Genomic DNA, 14,883 nt, shown 5'->3' on the forward strand with positions numbered 1-14,883 from the left:
TCCTGGATCTCCACCAAGCACTAGCTGCTCTGCACAGCCTCTCACTTAAACCTTCAGCACTGGGAGGAGACTCCCCCAGTGCCCGTTATACTGGTGAGGAGCCGAGGCTCAGCGGGTACGTGACCAGCTGCGGCTAAGGCCACTCAGGTCATAAGGCTCAGGACCAGGACTTGGGGTCCAGCCTGTGGACTCCCTTTGGGGCGCCCTCCCACTTCCCCACGTCGGGCTGTTCTCACTGGCATAGAGAGTCTGAGGGGATCCCCAGGAAGGAGGCTGGGAATGTGGGCAGGAGTGTAACCACACCCATCCATCAGCTGCCGGAGGCCACACGGAGCCGGCAAGCAAAGCTGCTGAGGGTTTCGGAAGTGCGGCCGGAGTCCATCCCGCAAGGCTTTCTAGTGTGTTATCATCTCCCTTCCCCTTGGCATCTTAGGTGCCTCTCTTTGATTTCCCTCCATTGCCTGCTTCTAGGCAGTGGACAAAGGGGCCCTCTTCGAAATTGTGGTTTTCTCTCTCTCTCTTGCAGCAGCAGCAGGAAGGGAAACTCATGTCCTTGCTGAGGCAGCTGGTCAGAGCACATCAGCCCCTCTGGGCTCTGTGGCCCCTGGGGTCAGGCCCTCCCCCAACCATGATCCAGGCCTTGCACTGCAGAAGAAAACCTCTGAACAGTGGCTAGTCTGACAACTTGATCCAGGGAGGAAAAGCCAAGGTGGCAGGGAGAGGAGTCCCAGGAGGAGCTGTGGCCGGGGGCGGAGCCTCAGGTGAGACCAACGAAGTGCGTATTTCCTACCTGCTGCTAAAGTGACCTTAATCCAGCCATCACCCCCTTTTCGAACCTCATCCATTAACTAGGAATTAAACATTTCTGCACACCTCCCTGCATTCTTGCTGGGAAGAAATCATACATAGGAAAGAGGTTTGAAAGCTGTAAAGGGCTGCAGAAATGAAAGGTAAACAAAGGTATTTTTATTAAGTACAATGAGGAAGATCAAGAGTGGTAGAGAAAGAGGAGGGAAGAACCAGAGGGTTAGGAGTAAGTGCCGGCAGGAACGAATGCTTCCCCACAGAGAAGTGCATTAGGCACCTTCAAATGTTCATTTTTTTTCTAGAAGATCATAAAAGAAAATCTATTCCTAATGGGCATCAATTATAAGACTTAAGAGTCAGCTCATGGCACCTGTGATTGGTAGATATCACGGCGGTTCCTTCCATTACTCCCCCAACCCCAGTCTGGTACACGAATCCTGCTCTTTTCCTACCCTTAGCCAGGCTAGAAAGGGCAGTACTAAGGAGGAGAGGAGTGGAAATGAGGGAGGAACTGAGGAAAGAGAACTCTAAGAGCAAATTCGGTGTATTTTGCTACTGATAAAGTAGACCCTTAAAGGTCAGGGTAAAACGAGGGAGGGCTTTTTGCAGTCTTGCTTGGATGACCCCAGCCTACACTGCCGATGTCTGGGAACAAAGCTGCAGCACTTTTGAGGCTGGACTCTCCCTGTCTGATCTTGCTAGATGCTATGCCCACATCCTGAGCCGTGGAACAGGAGGCCAGACCTGGCAGCTAGGGCACTGGACCATCAGCTGTATTTACTGAACACCTACTGGGTGCTCAATGCTAGACTAGCTGCTGGAGAAGGGGAGGGACCACTCTAATAGAAGACAGGATCCCCATCATCAAAATACCTACAGTTCAGTGGGGTAGACCAGATGCCCCGTTGCAGGTTCACTCCATTGTGAAGTGCTGCCTACCAGCTGTGAAGATGATGTCACAGACCGTAATCAACAAGGCCTAGACTAGAGACAAGGACTGCATGAGGGGCTACAGAGGAAAGGATTGGAGTAAGGCCAGAAGATGCAAAGGTTTCTTGGAAGTGGCAAGGCCCAAGCCCGCAAGAGTGAGTAGGGCTCCCTGACAGCTCAGCCCTGGACAGGAGGGCCATGTGGAGACACAGGACCCTGCAGAGGGAGCCGAAAGGCCTGTGTCTTGCTTCCAGGGTGTTGTGGGCACGAGTGACATGGTGTCTAGGGTCACTGCCCTCCATGAAATCAGGGGGTCCTCCATGACCGTGCTCTGTCTGCCGGAGCTACCCAAGGGGCGGGGGGAGCCTCCACCTACACACAACTTGACCTGAGCTCCGACAGGAGGTCCTCACTGAGAACCAGGTAGGCCCCCAGCTGAACCCAGTCACCAGCCAGCTGCCCCATCTGTATGCAGGGCACTCCCCAGCCCCAGAGTTGATAAATAAGCCAAGAGAAGTCATTTTGTCCCAAGAGATCGGGATGTCTCTTGAAATACAGAGATGCTCTGTCTGGTGCTTCTGTGGTTCCTGAGTTCATTGTTATTCTTTGGGGAGGAACAGAGCGTGGATTGAACCTGGTTCCCATCTACAGCTGAGTCTCAACGAAGGCGGAGGGGGTGGAGCAGGGAGCAGGGACAGAGACAAAGATGCTCTTGGTTGTGCCCTGAAGTAATAAATGGGGCCACTAAATGAACAAGAGAGGGAGACAAAAGAGAAGCGTGGCAGGGAGGGAGCGAGAAGGCAGAGGGTGTTGAGAGGGAAAAGAGGCCGGGAGAGAAAGAGATACTGACGGAGACAGAGAAGAGATGCTGGCAGAAGGACAACTGAAACATCCAGCCAGGACAGGGGGAAGGGAGATGGGGAAGTCAGGCGGGAAGAAACACAGACAGAGAGCGCCAGGCAAAGCACTGGGTCTATAGAGATGCAGGACAGGCAGGACAGAGCCCCAGGGAGTCAGAGAACAAGCCTGGGCAGGAGAAAGGCAGAGGAGGGGGACTGGCAGGGGTGGGGGGTGGTTTGAGGGAATAAAGGGACTCTGTGAGCACATGGACATGAGGCTTGAGCGTGAGCACCAAATGCTCACGTGTGTCTAAAGACAAAAGAGCAGCCTGTCTGTCTTCACCTGGGGTGAAGAACGCATGGGCCCTGGAGGAAAACCATCTGGGTTTGAATCCTGGTGCCGCTGATTTCTAGTGGCGTGACCTCCGGACAGTTAAGGAACCGATCTGACCCACTTTCCCTCTCTGCAAATGAGCATAATGTGAGTTCTACCTCCCAGGGTTGTCTTGAAGCCTGAAGAGTTGTTTATCACAGAGTGTGGAGGCACCTGGAGCAGTATCCTGGACGTAGGAAGACCTAGGGGCTGCAGGCATGGACAGGACCGTGGGGAAAGGGCAAGCCCTCTTCTTATTTCACATTCATTCTCTTGAGTGGACACACTTTTTGTTGCGTGCAGTGTGAGGAGGACAGAAGAGAGCCCAGAAGCGGACCAGCCCAGCTGGCCGACGGTAAGCCTGAGCCAAGAAGGAGAAGACAGGAGGCTCGGGTCAGTGTCATCATAGCCTCTAAGGAGACAGCGAGGAGGCTGACTTGGCGGGGATGCCAGCGGGACCCAGAGGAGCCTGAGCGTGACGTCTTTCACACCACATTCTCCTCTCTCCTGCCGTCCAGGGGATGGGATTTTCCTACCTGAACTGATATGAGACTTCAGAAATGATTTCCTCTGCCACTAAGGCATCCACATGCACACCTGGGGGAAAGGTGACACACTCTGCTAAGCCAGGTGCAGAAATGTAATGGGGGCAGAATTACAGACTTGAATGACTTTTTCTGGAAAAAAGACAGGGGCGGGAGTGGGAAGTGAGGGAGGGATATGAGGAGAAGGAGGGAAGGGACCAGGAGCTCATTCTGTTGCAGGCCTCCCATCACCCTCCCAGGCTGGCTCCCGTGATCTCAGGGTGGGTTGAGGGTAGGAAGATGAGGCTGATGCTATTTTCCTTCCACCTTCCCTGAGCAGAGTACGGCTACTGCAACAGACTCAGCAAAGCCTGAGCACAGACCTCGCACCGAGCAGGTGTTTCTTGCTAAACAGCGGTTTGTCACCAGGGATATTTCCTGAATCAGGTGAGACACCGCCCCCACCCCCCCAGCTAAGATTGGTTTTAATCCTGAGAAAAACACAGGAATCCCAGTATCTTTCGTCCACAGTTTGTTAACCCAGGCTCTTGATGCCAGAACGGAGCCTGGAGCAACAAACATTAAGGACACCTTGAAAAAGTTAAAACGTATTAATTACTGCCAGTGCTCACTTGTGGTTATGAATATTATGATCAGAGCTATCACTGACTGCAAGATTGTCCAGGGCCCAGGTGGTTTTACCATAAACTCCTGAAACCTCCCCCACCCTACAGAGTGGGAACTGGGATTCCCGTGTTCTAGACAAGACAGGGGCTCCGAGAGGTGAGTCATGCTTACACTTGGGCGGATCAAGAGCCCCTACCGTTTCCATGTCTAAATCTCCCCCACGTTTCCTTAGGGAGCATGGGTTTCCATTCATGTCAGACCTACTTTAACCTCTGTTTCTCCTGAAGACCATACCTGCCCACCCACCCCTGCCATCTTCTCCCCTGATAGGACGGAATGATGGGCTCTGCTGAAACTGTCCTTATGAATCAGACATGATCCCAGAACTCTGGCCCAGAGGAATAGCCTTGTGGCAGCGCCCGCCCAGAGACACAGAGACACATGCAAGGTCTCCTGCTTCCTTCCTTCCCTTCCTCGTGAGCTACTTGGGCCCTTGTGGGGAGCAGGACAGGGCTATACCCAGGAGCCATCCAGGTTCCCGGCACCCTTCGCCCCAGAAACCTCCATACACTCCACACACAGAGCGATGGAGGGGCATGGCTATGAGAAGTGAGATTCTCACTGTCCCAAAGTTTAAGATCTTCCTGCACCAGGAAGCATTTTATGTGTAGCCAGAGCAAAAGAGAAAGCCCACCAAGTGGTAGGGCCCCCATTTCTCTGTCTGCAGCAAGACTCAAACTAGTCCAAACTCCTGCTCCCAGGAAGACTGGATGAGTTTCGGGGCCAGGGGTTAGCCCTAGCTGCACAGTGGTCTGTACCCCGGGGACAGCTGCTCCTGCTCCCTTTTCCTCTATGGACATGAGCAGCTTCATCCAGGGCTCAAAGGATCCTAAAATAGGTGTCTTTGTTCATTCCGGTTGCCCTAACAGAATCCCATAGACTGGGGGGGCTTATAAACCGTGGAAATGCATTCTTTACTGTTCTAGAGGCTGGGAAGACCAAAATCAAGGGTCTGGCAGGTGTAGTGTCTGATGAGGGCCTGCTTCCTGGGCCAGAGATGCCGTCTTCGTGCTGTGCTCTTACATGGAGTATGGGAGCTCTGTAGGGGAGCTCCTTTATAAGGGTACCAGAGGAGGGCTCGGCTCTTGTGACCTAATCACCTCCCAAAGGCCTCACCTCACCAAAGTGAGGCCAAAACTTTGGCCTCACCAAAGGACCATCACACTCAGTGTTAAGACTGAATATACAGATTGGAAGCTGTAAGTGTTTGTTCTGTAACACACACACACATGCATGCACACATGTGCACACACACGTGCACACGCACACAGCTTATTCCTTTAAGAGAGTAAGGAACCCACAGAGGTCTAATCAAGAAAGATAATAAAATCTTGTCCTAGAAAAATCAGGTAAATGCCCAGCTCCTTACCGGCGGTACATGACAATGTGTTACCAATACCGATTGGCTTTAGTCGGGATGTGACCAACCCCACAGTATCTCCAAGTCAGAGCTGCTTTTGCTGCAACAGTTTTCCTCAAGGACTGGTTCTTCCAGAAAAGACCCTGCAAGCAAAGCACCTCATGGGACCCAAGGGGAGCTGGCAGGTGAGCTGTGTCCACAGTCTGTCCCCCCCAACACGAGGCGGGCATCCGTGCCCTGACTCAGGACTTCCCGCCTGAGCCGGGGTCTCTTCCACGACAGCGCCTGTCTGGCCGGCTCCCACCTCAGCCCAGATCCCTGCCTTGAGGGCCAAGGCCCGGAGAGCTGGAAGGATGGAGTGAAGGGAGGAAGGAGCAAGGAAGGGAACAGACCGAGGGAGGCAAGTGGCACCAGAGGAAGGGGGAAGGCACGTGAGAGCATGTGCTGGTATGGGTCTGGGAAAGCCCCAGGAGATGGGCTTCCAACAGTGATTAATTTAGTGACAGAAAATAGATTCTCACTGCCAGCCACCAAGCCTGCCGAAGCTGACAATGAAGCAGTCAGCTCTGCCATCGGGCAGCGCCGGTCCTGTGAGAAGGCAATTTGTGAGCTCCTCGCCCTGCACCAACAGACCCGCGATTGTGGGAGTCCGTCCCCGCACCTCCCTGGGGGAAGTAGCTGCCCCGCTCCTGGACAGGGAGACGCTAACCCTCACCAGAGCCTGCCTCCCACACGGCCGTGGGGGGGGGGGGGTGGCGTGCTCAGGGATCCAGAGGCGCCTGGGCTCCCGTGGACACTGATGCCTGGCGGATGTGCATGGGACTGACTCCGCCACTGGGGGCAGGCTGAAGGTCCGGGGCCGGCGCTCGGTCTCCCGTCCTGGCAGGCGTGACATGAAGGCTCATCAGAGATGAAGCCGCTCATTCATTCTTTCCACAAAATGCGTTGTGCTTCGGCCTGTTTCAGGCTCTGGGTTAGGTGCTCTGTTTACAACAGCCCAGGTAAACTAACTGTAGAGCCCGCCCTCCCAGAACTTAGAGTTGAGTGAAGGACACAGAAAATTAAGTGATGGGTGCATTTCACCTGTCCATCCCATAACAGGCACGCGATTCCAAACACTCAAAGGGAGCCCGTTAGAGCGATAAAACCCAATGCAGGATAAGGCTTCAAGCTCATCTAGCCCACCTTCGTGTGAGGTATGAAGACACTGAAGTCCAGAGAGGCTGTGCACCATGTCCAAAGTCACACAGGAAGAGGGCACCCAGGGCGAGGGTTAGAACTTCCATCCCTTCTTCACACTTTTCCGGCCACTCCACACTGCCCCATTCCGGAAAGACCCAGCAGGAATGAGGCACATTCAACCTTTCCTGAGATCTGTTCTTGGAATCCCTGCTCTGTCAAATAGTCCGTGGAAGAAGGTTCTATTGTGAGCTCGGTTGGGAAAACGCCAGCACCGTGTCCTCCTTATGGAAGCTGACAGTATGCCGTGATCGCGGTAAGGGCTCTGAGTTCTGTGAGAAGGATCTGTTCATCACCGTCTAGCACTGTGTTGCCCAGACTGACTTGTCCACGGAGGGCCCTTTACGTCATAACACATCTTACCACCACAGGCTGACCCTCCTCAGAACTCTGGGAAACCCAGGATCAGTTCAAGTTCTGGGAATTTTAGACCTTGGACCCTCCCTTGCTGCCTTTTTCCTGTTTGCTTTTCAAGAAGTTTTGGTTCCTCCCCTCTAGGTTACAGTAGATCTGACTCTATGCTCTCAGCCTTCCCCCTGGGATTCTGGGGTCCCCTCCTCTCTTGATTTTCTTCACTTTGCTCTCTCTGCATCGTGTCTACGGACTTCTCATTTTGTTCTGTGCTTCGGTAATTGATCTTCAATTTACTTCAAGCTCGCTTTTCCCGAGGTGGCCAAGGAAGGACTCAAACCTTCACCAGTCATCTTCGTACGCATAAATCACAAACCCAATAACTGACCTGTGACCTTTCTCACCGCAATTTGCTTCTCCAGCTAACAGTTCATTCATCTACGTGAACAATACTTATTGAACACTGATGTGCGGGTCACACTAAAGGCCACTTTCCCAGCAATCTCTGCCTAGTTAATTCCACTGGTTGGAGAACCGTGGGAATAAGGTTAAGTTCATGGGTTGGACCTCTTGTGGGCCCCTGAGTTTCATTCTGCCTGTGACCTTGAATCCTGGCCAATAGTCTCTCAAAATGTGTGCCCTTGAGCATGAAGGGGACAGAATAAGGGAATGTGGCTGGCTTGTTCTGATATGTGACCTTTAAAGGAAAAAAAAAAAAAACACTCAAAGGCCATTCCCTGGGGTTGGAGGCAACGTCACATTCAGTATGGCCAATGACAGTTGGCTCCTCTCCCCATCGGCCATCCACCTGCTTCTTCCAGGTCCCCAACCATTTCTGAAAGTGTCTCCCTCTGCAAAATTCTGTGATTATCTCATCAGGAAAGGGCTAACATTTGTCTTTTATTTCTTTTTGCTCAAACAAACCTATTCTTTTTGCTATTCACTATTTCTTTATTCCCCCTGGCACTGCGCTTCATAAGTGTTGCTCAGATATTTCATTTGGACCTGAAGAAATGAGAGAAATGGCCTTAAAAATGTGTCCTGTTCAGCAGTAGGATTATCAGTAATATGGTTCCTTTTGCAAGAAACTTAGTGCCCACCATATATGTGACTATGTCTGAATGCTTCTCTCTTTCTCTCTCTCCCCCTCTCTGTCCCTCCCCTAGCCCCCTCACCCCCCACCACACACACAAAGGGTGTTCTTCCATAGGAAGACAACCCCCAGAAGTTGATTTCTATCATCTGCCCAAGTTTTCTCGAATCCTTTGGAGAATTCATTGCATGGAACGTAGCTTACTACTCCTGCTCTCCCAATACACCTGGGGGGGTCCAACATAGAGGACAAATAACACTTACCCCAGAGTCATTAAGAAGTGTCATAGAAAACACTCCCAAAATGTATACCAACCATTCATTTCAAAGACTGTATACAACTCAGAGTCCCAACCAATCCTTCGTGGGCACACGCACTCCCAGAACTCTGGGTTACCCCTGCACAGATAGGAGAAATCTCAGAGTGTATGGCCTCCCTCTCCTCTCCCCCGCAGCCTTCCTTGTCTCCTACAGTCCCGTTTGTACCTTGAGTCCCTCAAGAACCCCTCTGCCCACTCCAGGCTCCACCGCCCTTCCTTCCTCCCTGCATCACAGGCTTGTTATAAACTCCTCTTTTTCCGAAAGCCCAGTCTGCCTTAGTGCTGTCAACTCTTACCCAACAGAAAGGAAGCTCGAACGCTCTAGGCTGTAGAGCTTTATGCCATCATAGCCAGAGCACAGCGTTGGAAATAAAGCAACATATTCTTTCCCTTCCTTCCTTTCTCCCAGGCAACCTCCAGCTTGCCTCGTCCCCCAACTCGGAACCCTTCTAGACATAGGCACGTTGTGGTTAGCTTCCCGGTGACCCAGAGCCCTGAGATGCTGAGATCCTTCACCCCAGGCCTCTCTCCCATGGGACGTATGGAGTGCTTTCTTCCTTCTTGGGAGACAACGGTGGGGACTGAAGTCCCGACAGAGTCCCCTCCTCCCCTGCTCGGAGAAGACAGGAGCCACAGACAGTGAGAGACAGATGCTCTTGTCAGGATCCTGTGCTTCAGGCAAGAGGCAGCCCATATGGCTCAGGCTGAAGACTCCCTGGTCCTCCCCATCTTCTGAGGCCAGGCCCCGCCACAACCTCCCCTCCCCCAGAACACCTCAAATTTTCCCACCAGTCAGGCATGAACACACCAGCCATCTCAAACACCCAGAGATGTGGGGAACGTGTTAGGAAGAAATGTAAACAATACATACTAATTGCTGCGGTGACATGAGTTACACATTAAATTAGATGGGCCAGAGTGCTGAGCTCACCTACTCTCCCAGCTTCCACCCTTAACGTGATGGTAGAACAAAGAGAGGCATCTTAGGGAGAGGAAACTGACTCCTATGGGCACCTTTGGTATTGGAGTAACTAGGCTCTGGATGCTTTGGGCCACATCAGCCCTCCGCTTGGCTCTCTGCTGGGCTCCCAGGGCGTTCCAGGTGGAGGCAGGGAGGAGCCCTCGACCCCGCGGCGGCCCAGAGAGGGCAGGCATACCCTCCACGCACCAAGCCTTCCACGGGGGCTGTTGCCTTGCAGAATGAGCCTCAGAACCAGCCCTGCCTTTGAGAAGGGCCCTGGAGGAAAATGACGGCGAGCTTTCTCATGAACTCTGACAAGGCTTGCCATCCCCTTTTGTGAGGCTGCTCAAGAGGGAACCGGGAGCAAAGCAGAAGCTAAGGGCACATTAGATGCACAGATGAAGGAATGAAGGAATGAGTGCAAGAACGAGTGACATCGTTGGAGGCTCCAAATGCCTCTTCTTTTTGCCGACGCAAGGTTTGTTCGGTTTTGCTCACTGAGCAGAGGGGAGGTGGGAGGAAATGGCAGCTCCACTGGGTGGGACCCGGAGGCCTTGCCTTTGCCACAAGCAATGCTTAAAGCTGGCTGAGGTGAGCAGAATCCAGAGGCAGGACTGCAGGTTGGCTGTCGTGTGGTGAAGTCAGAGCAGCGTGGGGACCGGGCCCTAAGTTTCCATTAGTGTTTTCCAGTAACTCTCCATCCACATGCTAGCTCTGAGTCGTTGGTGTTATCTCCTCTCTGTCCCTCAGAGAGAGTTGTTTCCACACTACAGGCCAAGGCTGCGCCTTCTGTGACAGCGGTCAGAGACAACGTTGTCGAAGTCTGTACATTCACTCAACAAACATAGCCAGTAACCTCTGGGTGCCGTTGTGCTGGGCTCTGGGGAGCCTGAGGTGAATGTTACTGAGTTCAAGGGGCTCACAGTCTAGGAGGGACACAGCCAACAAACAGATAGTTATGCATCCGGGCAACCTGCAGCCCTCACAGCCGAGGTCTCCGTGGCGCCACATCGGGGACCTGCCACCACATAGTGCGAAGCCTACAGAGGACCAGAGGCCTGACCCAGATCCACAGCTTCTCAGGGACCTACTCCTGGCTCCTGCCTGGGCCCTTTGCCCTCCACCAGGCTCTGCAGCCCCTTGGCCACCCAGGGTGACTCCCAAGCAGTGCCCCCGTGCCTCTGTGTTACCCCCCCCAATCTAAAATGTGCCACAAAGAACTCCTGTCTCCACAGGGACGCCAGAGAGCATGGCCAAATGCCTTCTTTGCCTACCTTGGTTTTCTTCCATTGTTTTCGTCAATATAATTCCAAGGCGCCAAATACCTCTTAGACGGAAGGCCTGTAGGCTGCCAGGGAGGGAACGCACACTTGGAGTAGGGCCATTTGCATGCTTTCATTAAAACAGACTCTTGCTAGCCAAGCTGCCAGCTCCCCTGAATGCGTGTCTTCCTGGGGTGATAGAGAATCAATGGGCCTGATGCAGCTTCTGGATCCTTGTTACAGTCCTGGCTTAGGTCCCGTGGAGGCCCTCAGACAGACATCAATAACCTTGCCTCTCATTGCCTTTATCAGCCTCGATCTGGTCCCATTAGAATGCGCCAATATTTATGTACATCGGAACACGGCTGCCAACAGCAGCATTGCAACAGGGTGGCCGGCCAGGGGGAGCGGGGGAAAGCTGCAGTGTTCTCCCTCCTCACCCTGCTTTCATTCAGTCCAGAGGCAGAAGACTCCTCTTTGCCCAAGCCCTTATCTCCCTTGCCTGAGGCCTCAGGGGCCTTTGCCACCCAGAGGTTCAATATTAATTAAAATAATATCTGTTGGGGATCCATACGGTCAAGGGATACTATTTCACATGCATTCATTATCTCATGCAATCATCTCAAATTTCAGCAAGATAAGTAGTATTGCTATTTAACGAACGAATAAATCAAAGCTCAGAGTAGTTGAAAGGTAAGCTCAAGGTTGCACAGTTACAACCAGGGTTACGGGAAGGGTAACAAGGTCACACAAGAAGAACCAGGGTTTTAGTTCATGTCTAGACCCCAAAACTGTATACTTTTACTCAATTATACTGCCTTGTGTTCTTTAAATCAAAAAATGCAAATATTTATTATGTCCCAGGTGCCACCGTAGGTGGAGGATACTGACGTAACTGACATAACAAACAAGGACATTGTAGTACAAGAAATGCATCCACAGGAAAATCTTACCCAGCAATAAGTATGAGCAACGATTTAAAAGGGAGTGACTGGGTAGCACTTTTAGATGAAGTAACAACAAGGTGTTCTTGAGGGGGTGACCTTCATACCGAGTCACGAAGAGCAAGGAGGAGCTGCCACGTGACCCTCAGGAGGTGCAGTTGCTAGTCCTAGTGTAGGGACAAGCTGGGGGGTATGAGGAAAGGAGGGAAGACCAGAATGGCTGAAACCTAGCAGGTACGGGGTGAGAGTTGGAAGACATGAGAGGGGAGAAGGGTGCAGAGCCAGAGCCTCTTGGCTTGTGTGCCAGATGAAGCCATTGTGTTTTACTTTCATTGGGATAAGAAGTCCTTGGATGCTATCCGATATAATTTCTTAAAGTTCCTTCTGGCTCTGTGCGGGGAAGTGTTGGAAAGGAACAAAAGGAGAACCAGGTGGACTTAGAAGGTTGCTATGATAGTCACTTAGGGAAGGGTGGAGTCCCTGAAGGGAGAGAAATGAACATGGGTCGGATAGGTTTAGGAAGTAGGGTAAATTGACTGGCTGACAGGTTGGAGATGAGGTGTAAGAGAGAGAAAAGAATGGAGAAAGTCTCTCAGAATTTGAAATGGAGCAACTGGGTGAATCACGGTGCCATTTGTTAGAATCTGGAGGGAGGATTGGATGAGGAATTCAAGAGTTCCATTTGAGCCATTTTCAGGTCTAGATGTTAATTAAACATGCATATTGTTGGCTATCACCATGGAGAATGTATAACTATAGATGGGAAGGTATCCAGTTCTGTCTCTGCCACAACATTCAGAGGTAGAGCAGAGGAAGAGAAGGCTGAGAAAGAGAAGCCAGTAGAGTGGGAAGAAAACCTGGGGAATGTGGTATCTGGGAAATAGATATATTAAAATATTTCAAAGTGATGATGATGATGATGATGATGGTGATAGTGATAGTGATGATGGTGGTGTGATGATGATGATGGTGAAGATGATGTGATGGAATGATGATGATGTTGGTGGTGGTGGTGATGATGTGAGGGGATGATGATCATGGTGGTGATGGTGATGATGATCATGGTGGTGATGATGATGATGGTGATGGGATGATAATGGTGGTGGTGATAATGATGATGCCGATGATAATGATGTGATGGGATGATGATGGTGGTGGTGATGGTGGTGATGGTGGTGGTGGAGATGATGATGGTGAAGATGATGATGTGATGGGATGATGACCGTGGTGGTGGTGATGATGATAGAGGAGAAAGGAATCTCCCCATTTTACAGTGAGACAGGTCAGGTTCAGAGAAAGTACTTAAAAGTGAAATAGCTGCTCTTTTTTCCCCTTGTGTTCATTGAATAAGCAAAGCCCAGTTCCTTCTTTCTGTGCCCTACAAATCAGCTTCTGTGCCTCAAACAAGTCCTGACTGAGTTCTCCAGAGGTCCTGTCCTTTTTCAGCCCCGAACTTGGTTTATTAATCTCTTTGTCGGTTTCAATGCTCAGATCAGGGAAAATCTGCTAGCTTAGCCGACAGACAAGCAGTCTGCAGCTGCGGAGGGCAGTCAGGTTTCCTATTTTGCTCTCTTCTCCAGCACAGACCTTTCTCCGGCCTCAGTCTCTCATGGCGGCTAAACAGAGCATATGGTAGTCAGCCGCTCCTTGCTACCCAAAACTGCTCCAGACCCTTCCTCGAGACCTCACCAATTCTCACCTCTTCTGAGGGGGTTTCCCTGAGACACCTACCCATATTCATCACTATAGTCCCTCAGAAATTATTCCATATATAATTAATTTTCATTCCTAATTAGGTTCAATTTTGTGCTTCATTTTGGCAAAGTAGTTGGGTTCCCGTGACATACTTCACAGTCAAAAACGTCATTACCAGAGGTGAAAGTAACAATGAAAGGAGAGAAATGTGTCCCTGGGTGTCAGAAAAGGGGCTACAAGAGAAAAGAATTATCTTAGATGCCAATTAACCTTGGGGAAGAGACATGTGAGAGCAGGGGGGCATCAGGAAGCCCCGGGATGAAGGAGCAAGGGCATACATGGCTAGGGTGAGATACTCCAGGTCCTGGAAAAGACCCTGGCACTCTACCATCAGCAGTGCTTGGAACATGATCTTGTGCAGCTAGCCATGGCCTTGGCTGGCCCTCCCGAGAGGAGCAGGTGCCATCTGGGAATTGAGCCCGACTGCGGCCTCCCTTCAGACCTGTTCTTGTCACTTCAGTCTGAAACAGACCACACACATCTGCATGTGGAATCTCCCCCAGCAATGGTAATGTAATTTAAGAGTGCTCCAAGTTCCCTTCACCAATCTTGCCATCTTCTTAGAGTATGAAATTTGTACACTTGAAGAATGGAGTTTTCAATTTTGCAACTATAAACAGGTGGTTTCATTTCCATAACCACAGTTGAAGGAGCCTAGGGGTGGGGGGGAGGTGAGTCACACCGAGGGGTTAACAGGTGTAAGGAGTGTGGGTGTGGCCAGATGAGATTGTGCTCTGAATGGACTCCTAAGTGGGGGAGGGAGTGGTCTCATTAAAGGGGCAGCAGGAGACATGGGGAGAAGGGTCATGAACTCCACAAACCCCCAGGTTAGGCCCTCCTTACTCTGAATGTGTACAGACGAGCAGGCTAAAGAGAGATTTATTCGTTTACACTGCTCTGTGCACTTGTGAGGCCCTGCAGGACCATCACCACTTGGGGGGAGACCCACATCCATCCTGCTTCATGGAATTCTGAAGACTTTTCACTCATTCCCTCAACAAGTATATATCGAACATCTATTACATGCAGACCCCGTTCTACGTGCTCACAGTAAGTCATTGAACAAAACACACACAGACCCCTGAACTCGGGGTGCTAACATTCAAGTAATAAGTCTCAGACAAGCTACAAACATGATCAACAGTAAAGTATGTGGGACATTAGAGGTAATGAGAGCAGAGTCTGTAAAAGAGATGCTCTTTCCCTAAGTATGCCTCCTAAATCCTGCATTGTCACTACAATCTCACTTTGTTCTCTGTTATCAGGAGTTGCCACACTGCCCACTTCTCTCTTATCCCACCAAGCACCTCCCTCCGCCCATAACTTGTACTGTGCACGTATCAGCCCTGGAGAAGGTGCTCAATCACAAGTGTGACATTGAATTAGTCATCCTAGTTTGGGAGCACAAATTCTGTTCCCTGACAGAAATCCTCTTTAGA

Source organism: Martes martes (genome assembly GCF_963455335.1).
Source record: "Martes martes genome assembly, chromosome: 15".
Classification (NCBI taxonomy): Eukaryota; Metazoa; Chordata; class Mammalia; order Carnivora; family Mustelidae; genus Martes; species Martes martes.